At 42.3% G+C, this 12144-nt stretch overlaps 1 pseudogene; it reads right to left on the bottom strand.

The window, feature by feature from the left end:
- Nucleotides 1-291: 291 nt before the first annotated feature.
- Nucleotides 292-1507, bottom strand: LOC101422914 (ADP-ribosylation factor-like protein 1 pseudogene; annotated as a pseudogene).
- Between the last annotated feature and the right edge of the window lie 10637 nt (nt 1508-12144).

Here is a 12144-nt window from a genome sequence, read left to right as displayed (position 1 = left end):
AGCACTTTACTCCCATCAAGAGGCATTTTTCAATAGGACTGCATTTGAATAAGAACTCCATTACAAATAGAATATATACCTTAACACAAGAAAGCAAAGAAGGAATATTTTATATTATACAGAACAGATATTCAGTAGGTTTAACAAGATGATCTCCCCCACCAACCAAATACTCATTTTTTATATTTATTAGAAATGATGCAGTCAGTCCAGTATATGCCAGTCATCATGTGGTTTTAACATTTAGCAGTGTGACACACAGCCTGACTGTTTCCAAAGGGATATGTGCTATAATCTTCATTTCAGAGGAGCAGAAACAGTTGAATTACTGTCTGCTTTTTAATGTTTCAACTAACCATTCCATTGCCTCATCAAGGCCAGTGCTTTGGTGGCTGAAGCTTTGAATAGTTGCCATTTTGGGTCCTTCAGGGCAGGTAACCCAAGTGAATTTGCCATCTCTGAGGGAGTCACGGCCTGTTCCATGTCCTGCTTATTTGCAAAAACCACTAAAACTGCTTTTCTCAGCTCTTCTTCCTCCAACATGGCAACTAAACTCTGATTTGGAAATGCCAATTGGGTCTTAGTCACAACTGCCTGCTCCATAAACAACTGCATCTGTGTTTGAATAATAACATCACCAGTACGGCCTGATACTTGTCTGTCCTCCTGAATCCCCAGACTTGGAATTCAGGGTTTTGGTACATTACCGTTTCAACATTAAATCCAGTGGTAGGAACAGTAGTAACAACTTCTCCAATCTGTATCTGTATAAAATTGTGTTTTTTCCTGCTCCATCTAATCCCAAAATTAAAACCCTCATTTCCCAGGTTCCAAACAGGCTGGAAAAAATACTTGAGAAAAAGCACCCACGATGAAGCGCCGGCACGCCCCCGCCTCCGGGTCCAGCCTCGCCGTCGCCACCCGCGGCTCTCCTCGGCCTCCTGCTCCTGCTCGGTAGTGGTTTCCTTGCACACCCAGTCCACCAGCAGTTTCCACGTTGTGAGCGACGTGGCAGGCAAGAGCCAGAACGTCACGACTCCCTCACGTTTTCAATTTCACCTTTTTTTACTTTCAGTCTTTCTTTTGGAAATTATTATTTTCATGGAGTGCAATTTTTTTGAACAGTTATTTAAAAAATATTTTGAAGTCACAAAAAATAAAAATTTTAGTAATATTTTATTTGTGGAACTTGACTACAAGTGTGAAAAATACAAAACTTTCAAATGAATAAAAAGACAAGTAAAATGGCAGAATACAGTCACGATTTTACACTGATCCGTCTGTTCTAACCATTCTTCATGACAGGTAAAATGCAAAGAGAGAAAACTCACAGGATATGTGGACTAAAAACCAAGAAAAACTGTTTAATCTACTGGAAACAGAACACATACACAAAACACTGAACAAAGCTGAAGATGAGAATCTGCTGAGTTGTGGATCCAGAAAGAGGCAGCAGGAAGTGTAAAGTCATTTTCTGAGAGATATTGAGATTATAACTGCTTCTCATAACGCATTTTGAAATGTAGTCCCTTTAATCTAAACCTAACCTATTTTCACTATTTCTAAGTGAGTTTTTCTAGGCAAGACAATAATATAATATAGCACACTTTCAACATCCAGTTCCATCAATCTATGGGCAAATGTTTTGAGTTCTGTACACTATTTCACTATTTACTTAAGTGCACAAGTATTCTCAGTCTACTTAGCTGGGCTCTACTACTAAACATAACTTATGGAGCACCCAAGGATTAACTATTTCACATTATAATCACTCTCAGGATATGACTCAGAGCTACCTTTTCACTTGTGACACTGCTTGTGTCAGTCAGTGCTCTACCATAAAGGAGATGCCCAGTATGAAGGGATAATTGAGAAGAGTTTAATGAAGTGGCTATTTAGAACATTGTGGGCAGGTGAAAGCAAATGAACAAAGTGTGGGGAGCACTCCAGAACTGGCACCAGAAGGGAGCATCACTACCCCAGATCAGAAGTGGCAAGACAACGTGGCATTGTGGGCCACCCCACACCACCTTTGGCGTTAGTAAAGTAATTCAGTCAAAGTGAGACCCAACTGAGACAGAGATAGTGGACAACATTGCCTACCTCACTCTCCTTCAGCTCTCTGACCTGTTACAGGTGCCTACGTGTGGCTGAGAAGCCAGTGGGCAAAGTGAGTCCTCCTGTGCAGGGCATAGAGCTCAAGATCTGGGGCAGAGAGCAGGGCTAGAAGGTGATGAATGGATCTGGAGGGGCAAACTGCCATTATCTCATTATGTCCCCTGTGGATTGACTTAGAGGAAATTTTCCTGGGACCCACACTGAAGGATCAAAAATGTTGAAGCACAGTTCCTCTGAGTGCTGAGTGAAGAAAATAATTATATGCAAATACAAAGGTTATTAGAGATATACCAATTTTTTATTTGTATAAAAATAGGGATATGTATTAATAATATGTATATATGCTAATATATGTAGGCAATATCTGATAAAATATAAATCAAACTGTGGAAGTTTACTTGAATAACATGGGTCTTTCAGTTTATAAGAAATTTCTGTTTTTAAATTTTACAAGAAATCTGCATTCATTTTTACATGATTTAATGTAACTGAAATCATTTTATTATTTGTTCTTCAGCTTCAAACTCTTTTCTTTTTATTGACATTTATCATTCATACATAAACATACATAAACCACAGGTTAAGTAAAAGTTGTGCACCTATAAAACAAACATGCATATCATCATACAGGGCTCCCATACTTTACCCCATCACCAACTTGCATTGATGTGAAACAATTGTTACAAACTATATAAAAGCATCATCGAAACATTACTACTAACAATAGCCGATATCTTACATTTGGTATATTTCTCCCTCAACCCACTCAGTTATTAAAACCCTGTATTAGAATAATACCCTTTTTTATTTCATGACAGAATGTTCTCATATTCTGTTAAGCACAGTCCATCTTCCACCATAGGGTTCACTGTGTTATACAGTCCCTGTTTGTACAATCCATTCAAAATGTACACTCACTGACTCTCATATTCATCAGAGTTATGCTGTCATTACCTCAATTTTATAACACTCCATTGCTCCAAAAGGAAAAATCCCATACCCCAATGTTCTGCTAAATAAAATGCTTTGCTAATGCTTTGCTGTATACACATGTAAATAGATTGATATGATGACTTCATTAACTCAAGCATAGGAAAGCAAGACAGAGACATTTATTTTTTATTAAACTTCTATTAATAACTGGGAAAATATGAAATAAGCAAAGGATTGTCTACAAACAGGGGTCCAAATGCTGGATCATAATCTATCAAACCCTGCCCAAAGTCAATATTGGTGTTGGCCACATGCATATAGATATAAGCTCACTGAACCAGAGGATGCACCAGCTTACCTGGCCCATGTCCAGCCGGAGTCCTAACTGGATACAATATAAATATATATCTAGTTAGTAAACTTTTGTTAATAATTGAAAGAACCTGAAATAAGTAAAGGATGTTTATAAACAGGCATCCAAATGCCATATCACAATCCCTCATGATAAACATACATATACATAAAGGCTCACCAAACCAGGGAATACACCAACTTGCCTAGCTCACATCCGGCCAGAGTGACTAGAGTCCCAGTTGCTTGTCATATATATATACATCTTTTTACTGGTTATGTTATTCTTGTTTCTCACTCTAGTTGTGTGAGAAACAAGAATAACATAACCAGTAAAAAGATTAAATCAGTATTGAACAAAGTCCCAAAGCGACAGAAAATAGAACAGTTTTACATACAAACTCACCAACATATGAATCACAGCTGGGAAGTCCTGAATCATCTCAATTGAAAACAATACCTGTACAGAGCACCATCTCCCAGGGTGGGACTTCAACTGGCCTGACCAAGAACTGTTCCTTTTATTGAGCTCTTAATCAATGACATCGATAAACAGATGCCAATTTGTGAGTACTGTGTCAATTCCCAAGGAAGTGGCCAGCCCCCACAGGAAGGAACACAACACTTGCTAGGCAGTACTTTCCAAGGTCCATGCGTCAGTCCACAAGAAAGTGGCCAGCTTTCCTAAAGAGGAACACAGTACTTCTGGGGATGTACCCTATCTGTTCTTATTTGTTACAAAACATTCCCCAATGTGCCCACTGTTCTAGCTCTCATTATTCCTCCTGAAATATGAAAAGTGCTGACCAGCAAGGCATTGGTTCGTTGATTAACACAGCTTCCTGTATGATGTTTCACTTTTAGATTTGAACAATACTCACTGAAGTTTTTCCCAGGATTGTTCAACCTTAAAACAAGAGATTTTTATAGATATTGCACAATATACATTTACGTGTCACAAGTATCAAATCACTTAATAATGTGTTGCATTATTAAAGTTCTAATTAGTATTCAAGCAGTCTGCATATAATCCATAACTACAGTAGATTATACAATAAACAATAACACGACTACCACTAGCAGACATTCAGTGAATAGACTTAGGTACAGGCAGCAAATTATTATTACTCCCCCTTTCTGGACTGTGGGGCAGCTGGCACTTTAACTCATAATATCAATGCCTGCATTGGTTTTGCTGCCAGCATCTTTTTTTTTTTTTTTAATTATTTGCTTCTCTTTATTTTTTCTTTTTTGAAGATTTATTTATTTTTTTATTTCTCTCCCCTTCCCCCCTCCCCTGGTTATCTGTGTCTATTTGCTGCATCTTCTCTGTCCGCTTCTGTTGTTGTCAGTGGCACGTGACTCTGTGTTTCTTTTGTTGTGTCATCTTGTTGTGTCAGTTCTCCGTGTGTGTGGCACCATTCCTGGGCAGGCTGCCCTTTCTTTCGTGCTGGGTGGCTCTCCTTACGGGGTGCACTCCTTGCGCGTGGGGCTCCCCTACCTGGGAGACACCCCTGTGTGGCACGGCACTCCTTGCGCGCATCAGCGCTGCACATGGGCCAGCTCCACATGGGTCAAGGAGGCCCGGGGTTTGAACCGCGGACCTCCCATGTGGTAGACGGACGCCCTAACCACTGGGTCAAGTCCGCCGCCTGCTGCTAGCATCTTAACTGGACCTGGGGATGCAACTCACAGTGCTGAATTTAAACTCGGTCCTTCATTGTAAGGATTCATTTTATAGGCAGAAAATAATAGCTGGCTGGTTACAAGGGTCCCAATGCAGTGTCTGCAGCAGTGAAAGCATACCTTGCCCCTTCCAAGAGCAGGAGGGGACTTACATTGCAGTTATTGGAGTGAGCATGAAGGACACTTATGGGTGATGTCCATGAGCTGTTGGAGAGTGACAGGCAGTTGGAATTGCTGGCCTAGGAACCACAAGGTATGGTGTCCATGATGTTCACCTTTCCAGTGGAGTCATTCTTCTGCTTCTCAGGTCTCAGTGTTACGGCTCTGGATCTTCATGAGGGCATCTGCCTCAGCGGTCCTGAGAGGGGTGTTAGAGGAATGGGCAGGGACATGACAGAGAGTTACTTGTTGCTGCTGATAGGGATGGCAGCCTTCAGAGTGACTGGACACTATTGGTTAAGACTTTCGCTTGCAGCAGGACTTCATATGTTAACACAATTGCTTTTTTTTTTTTTTTTCATCATCATGAGACATTCATTGCATTTGGTGAATACCACTGCACCTCATGGTCAATAGTCCACATCACAGCCCACTCTCTCCCACAGTCCACCCAGTGGGCCATGGGAGGACATACAATGTCCAGTAACTGTCCCTGCAGCACCACCCAGGACAACTCCAACCCCCAAAAGTGCCCCCACATCACATCTCTTTCTCCCACTCCCTACCACCAGCAGGCACCATGACCACTTTCTCCACACCAATGCCACATTTTCTTCGATTACTAATTACAATAATTCATGAATAGAATATCAGTAAGCCCACTCTAAACCATACTCTATTCCTCCATCCTGTGGACCTTAGAATGGTTGTGTCCACTCCACATCTATATCAAGAGGGGGCTTAGATTCCACATGGATGCTGGATGCAATTCTCCTGCTTTCAGTTGTAGGCACTCTTAGCACCCTGGTGTGGTGGTTGACCATCTTCTCCTCCATGTTAGCTGAGTGGGGTAAGTCCAATAAACCAGAGTGTAGGAGTCGCAGGTCTGTTGAGGCTCAGGGCCTGGCTATCACATGGTCAGTCCAGAGATTCAGGTCCCCTAGGTATACATTAAACCCCAGCACCAACTACAGTTCTGGTAAAAGTAACAGGAGAGACTTGTGGACAAAATTCACATCTAAGTCCAGCCCCATCACACAGAAACACAAATTCCAAAGTAGGGCCAACTGGGATGGCACTGAACTCCATCTGCCATGACCATAGAAACTGTGGGTCTCTGTAGCCCTCAGAAGAACCAATACCTGGGGTTGTATCTACTTTATCTGTCTCTGGGACTCTGCTGAGGTGTGCATAAGGGCAACCCCTCTGATAACCTCCCAGCTCTTTTTGGAGACTCATAGCCATATAAACTCATTTGTCCTTTCCATTTCCCCCTTTTATTCAGGTCAAAAAGCATTTTTAACTCCTGGTATTATATGTAGACTGAGATATTCTGCTGGTCTGAGTTTACCCTTTTATTCAAGGTCATTTTCTAGCTACATCATCAGCTGGTACTTGGTAGTAATCCTTTGGTGCCAGGGAGGTTCATCCCTGGGAGTCATGTCCCACACTGGGGGAAAGGCAACACATTTACTTGCTGAGTTTGGCTTCAAGACTGGCCACATTTGAGCAAATGGAGGCTCTCAGGAGGTAACTCTTAGGCACCCTGCAGCTCTAGGCCTTGTTCTTATTTCAGGTGCTCAGGCTCACAAGCATAGTCATTAGTATCAAGGGCTCATTGTTGGACCTTCCTTCTTTTTTGGTCTTTGCCATTGCACTTGGGGGTTGTTGCTGTTTCTTTAGGGACTGTGATAGAGCTCCCCTGGTTAGGAACTCAGCACTCCCTCAGTTGTAAACGTAAATTTCATGTCTCCTGGGCCTCACAGAATATAAAGAGAGGATGTGGTATTCTGTGCTGGCATTGCTGTGCAGGACTGGAGGCCAGCCTAACCTTCCCCTAACTCCTGTGTGACTTTGGTTCTGTCATGGGAGCTTGAACAAGTACTTCTTTCTCTATGAAGCTGAGACACTCGACTGAGGCAAGTTGGGACATCCAGCCCCCATTGCCCCTGGCTTAGGTTTCCAAGGAACACCATGGGCCCTGTGAAGACACAATTCTTTCCATTCCAGAGAAATTTCAGTGCTTCATCTGTGAAAGAAATTCTCTGTTTCATTTACAGGTACTCTACATCAGAGATATCCAACTGTCCTTATGTCAGATAGTTTTCTCCTGTTGCCAAATGTCTTTTCTATAATTGCTCTAATTTGCTTGGCTCTATCTTTTATCTGTGTTACTGTGATTTTCCCAAAATTTCCTCTACACTAATTTGACTTCCAGCTATGTCTATTATGCTGTAAACTATGGATTAGTTTTGTGATACTCCTGTATCAGTCCTCATAGTTAATCACCATTTCTATGTCATTTTGTTGTTCTATACCCAGGTCCTGAAATCCTTCACACAGAGTTACCCTTTAAAGCTGAATCCTTTCTTCTTGTACTTCCTGAAACTGAGGTCTTTGGGGGTGGGAAGCATTTGTGGAGGGGCCTTGCTTCCCTGTGATTGACTTTCACTGGAGGTGAAATTTTGTGCAGTTTCACATGATGCTTCCCCATGTGGGTGAATTTTTCCTTGTCATTCTCAGCCATCTATGGACACTGAGTCTTTTTTCATCCCAGGAAAGCCTTGGTTATTGACTCTTTCAGTCTACCTCATCACCTTTCCCTCTCTCCCCTTCTCCAAAAACTCTAATCGTACTTATTTTGGAGATTAATGTCATATTGTATATATATGATCCAAGACACTGAAAAGTGTAGAGAATAATAAAAACACATTGTGATTCTGTAGAGATTGCTGTATGTACTCCAGAGATCTGGAACCTGCAAGAAAAAAGTTCCTGAAGTTAATCCATTCTTACAGCTATGAGTCCATTGTAAATAGGAAAGAACTTTTGATGAGATCACTTCAGTTAATGTGTGACTGTTCTCAATAAGGATGAGTCTTAATCCTATTACTGGAGTTCTCTATAAAGAGAATGGAGGAGAGAGAGAGAGAGAGAGAGAGAGAGAGAGAGAGAGAGAGAGAGGGAGGGAGGGAGGGGGAGGGAGGGAGGGAGGGAGAGAGAGAGAGAGGGAGGGAGGGAGGGAGGGAGGGGGGAGAGAGAGAGAGAGAGATTCAGCTACTAGAAGCACCTGTCATTCCCAGGCAGTCTTCCATCCAAGTACTAACCAGACCCAAGCCAGCTTAGCTTCTGAGATGAAAGGACATCCGTCACATTCAGGGTGGTAGTGCAGAAAATGGAGTTTGCTACAGCTTGGACCTTGAAAAGCCTGTGCTAGACTGTGCTACAGGGCCTTGCCCAGCTTCAAGGGCTGTAGGATTCCTGTGCCTGGTTCTGGGATGACTGTCATGGCTCACCACCACCAGATACCTGGGCACTCCAGCTGCTATGGTACACCTCCCACTTGGCTTGTGCCCACACAGTGGGGTGACAGCAGCACTTGGAAGGCAGACCAGGTGGTGAGCCTGCCCTTGCAGTGTCCAGGTATGCACCTGGAGAACCAGAGGCCAAGGACTACAAAGTGTTCTGGGCACTCCACCAGGTGCATTCCAAAGAGGAGGGCCTCTGCTTTCCTTCCAACATCCCACCAGGTTGGGCATGCTCAGGAGGTGTGCCCAAAAGCCCTCAGTGCTGACCCATCCTGCCCAGCCCAGCTTGATCCCTGGAAATTCCCCAACCTACCAACAACCATGCACACCCCCTTTCCCAGTCCATGCTTGTCCCACATCCACCCCTCCTGGGACCCAGACTTTCCAAACCATCCAACCAGAACCACTAGCTTTCCTACTGGCTCCCCTCTTGCCCTTCCTTGCAAGTCATTGGGCTGCCAGGTTCATCCAGCAGGCTTGACTGAGAACACCAGTATAAGGAGGAAGCCCAAATTCTTGCTTTCTGCCCAGCTCTCAGGAATGTCTCTTCTCTAGTGAGCTAAGTCTTGACTGTACCCTTGCCCATCCTCCCATTGAGTGTACCCCTCCCACCTGGCATTTGACCACAGATGAGTCAGTGGCACTTCTGCTATTATCCAGCTTCATATGAGTGCAGCATCTGTTCAGTACCTGGCTTAGTCCTCAGCCCTCAAAGCCAACCTGGGAACCACCCAACACAGAAAGCTGATCCTTGCCCAGAGCACTGGAGATGCTAGAGTCATGGCTGAATCCTTTCTTCTTGTACTTCAGGTCCTGCCTGGCAACTTCATACAATAAAAAATATTCTCCATTAGGGCCATCCACTCAACTCAGCAGTTAGAGCCAAATTGGGAATCTGATCCATTCTGCTATGACTGGAAACCCCAATCAATGGTTGAGATGGAGCCTGGCAAGTCCTGGCCTTGGAGGCAGGCCATCTGGATGCATCATCACCTGGGGAGAGATTTCCTCAGAGCTAGGAACTGGGATCAGCTTTTTGGACAGGTAGATCATGTGGGATGTGGGTAGAGAAGTTGGATTCCATGAGCTGGGGCTCAGGCAGAGGCCACTTGGTGTGGTTGTCAGAGCCTCCACTCACACCTCCTGGGCCTTTGCTGTCTGTGGACAGGTTTCCTCCAAAAGGCCTTGGCAGCACAGAGCTAAGGGATTGGTGGTGGGGTTAGGGGCAGATGCTGACCCACCACCCCCACTGCCATCCCACCAGGATTGTTTCCTGGCTTCTTCACATTGGAGTCCTACAGCCCTATGCCTTTGCAATTTTTCTTGCAACTGTGTCTCAACTTTCCCACAGGTATTTACCCAAATACAACAGATGGTGTTGACAATGTTGTTTAGGATAAGCACAGCTGTTTCCAATAGAAGTTTCCACCAGATCTGGTGTCACAAAGGAGAAAAACATCTCAGTGAGGTGTCTTATTGCAAATGCATAAGCAAGAAATTGGAGGAATTTTCCAAAAACCAGTTCAATGTGAGAATGGGAACTAAGGGTTTTATAGGCAAAAGAAAAGGAAAATGGGATAGGTGAGGAAAAAAGTTAAAAAAAAGAAAAAAATAACATGAGAAACAAGTGATGCTTCTAGGGGTTTTGTGAGGAAGATATGTGAAAATTCTCAGTTCTCCATTGTCTCGAGCATATTAAACTTGCACTTGGTTTCAGTGGCTGAAAAAACCCAGTTTAGATATTATGTGGGAGCCTGTATGTAAGGTTGTCATGAATCCTCAATCAAACATTCAAGGATATCAAGCTTTTCTTGAGGGGAGGGTCTCTTTTGAAGGTTACAAATTTACAGAGTACTCCTGACACCATTCTGTCTGGTTTTGCTTTGAGACATTATCTTATTCCTGTAAACTAACCTGAGAAATTCTGGTTAATATCCTTCAGGAAACTAAGTGCAATGAGTAAACATAAAATTAGATGAATGGAAAATCAGCTCAATTAGTGTATTAGAATTTTCAGAACTGCTTAAGTGAAGAATTTTTAGTAAGTATATTTTCCAGCTATCAATATCAAAAACAAGTGCTTGTCCAATGAATATATAATCAAGTTTGGCAATGCTGTCATCTAAAAGAAGTTTAGATAATGAATCTAATGCTTGGTGCTGTACAGCTCTAGCTCTAGCAGTTGATTCAGTAGTTTGCCTCTTGTGATTGGTAGATTTCTAAAAATATTTCCATTTGTTTTAACCTCAAGCCAAGGAAGCAACAATCTGCCCAAAGAGGCAAACCCAGAATAATGAACTCCCTGGATAAATCCTTTTCTTTGTCTGATGTATTTTGTGAGGACTAGTCCATTAAGAAATTTCAGATTCATTATAAACTCCTAAAGTTGCTATAAAAAGACCAAATACACATTGCCCCGACCTTTACCAGCTATTAAGAGTTAAGGCATATACATTATCAAGGCCCCACAATTTTTATAGGAAGGAAAAATGCCTTTAAAAAATCAAGAAAAAATATTCATGTAATCTATCTGCAGGAAAGTCATTTCTAATATCATGTCATCAGTAAGCATCACGGAGTGACACTTAGTTCCCCAGATACCTGGGGATGGAATAAATTAGAAATTCAGTACAATCTACTAACTGTAATGCTTGTAGGGATTAAAAGTTAGAGCAGTAAAAATCTGTGATAGTTTGAATTTAGGGAAAAATTAACTGAATGTAAAACTCTAAACTGATTTCTTATCAAAAGATAACTGCATATGGGAACCTCTTATGTTCTTTAATGTAATGTTTTGTGTGATCTATTAACTTTGAAAAAGATAATATAAAAATTAAATTAAATCTAAAAAATATATTAACTAAAGTGTTTTAAGTATTTCAACAAATCTACTGGTACAAAATGTGTTTTCATAGTTTCATTTGTATAGTTTTGCTATATTACACAGAAAAAAACAAGGAATAATAGTAAAATATTTACCAACATTAATGTTCTCTGTTCTATTTTCATGTTAATTCTAATTAAACCTGGATAACCACATTAAAAAAAAGACAACTCATAAACATGGCTCACATACATAAATTGAAACATCTTGAATCTCAAAATTGATCAGATAGCTCTGCAAATGGGATGCTGTAATAAAACAAATCTGCATGTATGGAGAATAATGTGTATATAAAAGTAACATGGGGGGAAACGGACTTTGGCCCAGTGGTTAGGGCGTCCGTCTACCATATGGGAGGTCCGCGGTTCAAACCCCGGGCCTCCTTGACCCGTGTGGAGCTGGCCATGCGCAGTGCTGATGCGCGCAAGGAGTGCCGTGCCACGCAAGGGTGTCCCCCGCGTGGGGGAGCCCCACGCGCAAGGAGTGCGCCCATGAGGAGAGCCGCCCAGCGTGAAAAGAAAAGTGCAGCCTGCCCAGGAATGGCGCCGCCCACACTTCCCGTGCCGCTGACGACAACAGAAGCGGACAAAGAAACAAGACGCAGCAAATAGACACCAAGAACAGACAACCAGGGGAGGGGGGGAAATTAAATAAATAAATAAATCTTTAAAAAAAAAAAAAAAAAAAAAAAAGTAACATGGGAAA

This window comes from Dasypus novemcinctus, chromosome 12 (assembly GCF_030445035.2).
Source record: "Dasypus novemcinctus isolate mDasNov1 chromosome 12, mDasNov1.1.hap2, whole genome shotgun sequence".
Taxonomy (NCBI): Eukaryota; Metazoa; Chordata; class Mammalia; order Cingulata; family Dasypodidae; genus Dasypus; species Dasypus novemcinctus.
Note: the sequence above shows the minus strand (reverse complement) of the source record. Positions and strands in the feature narration are given on the sequence as shown.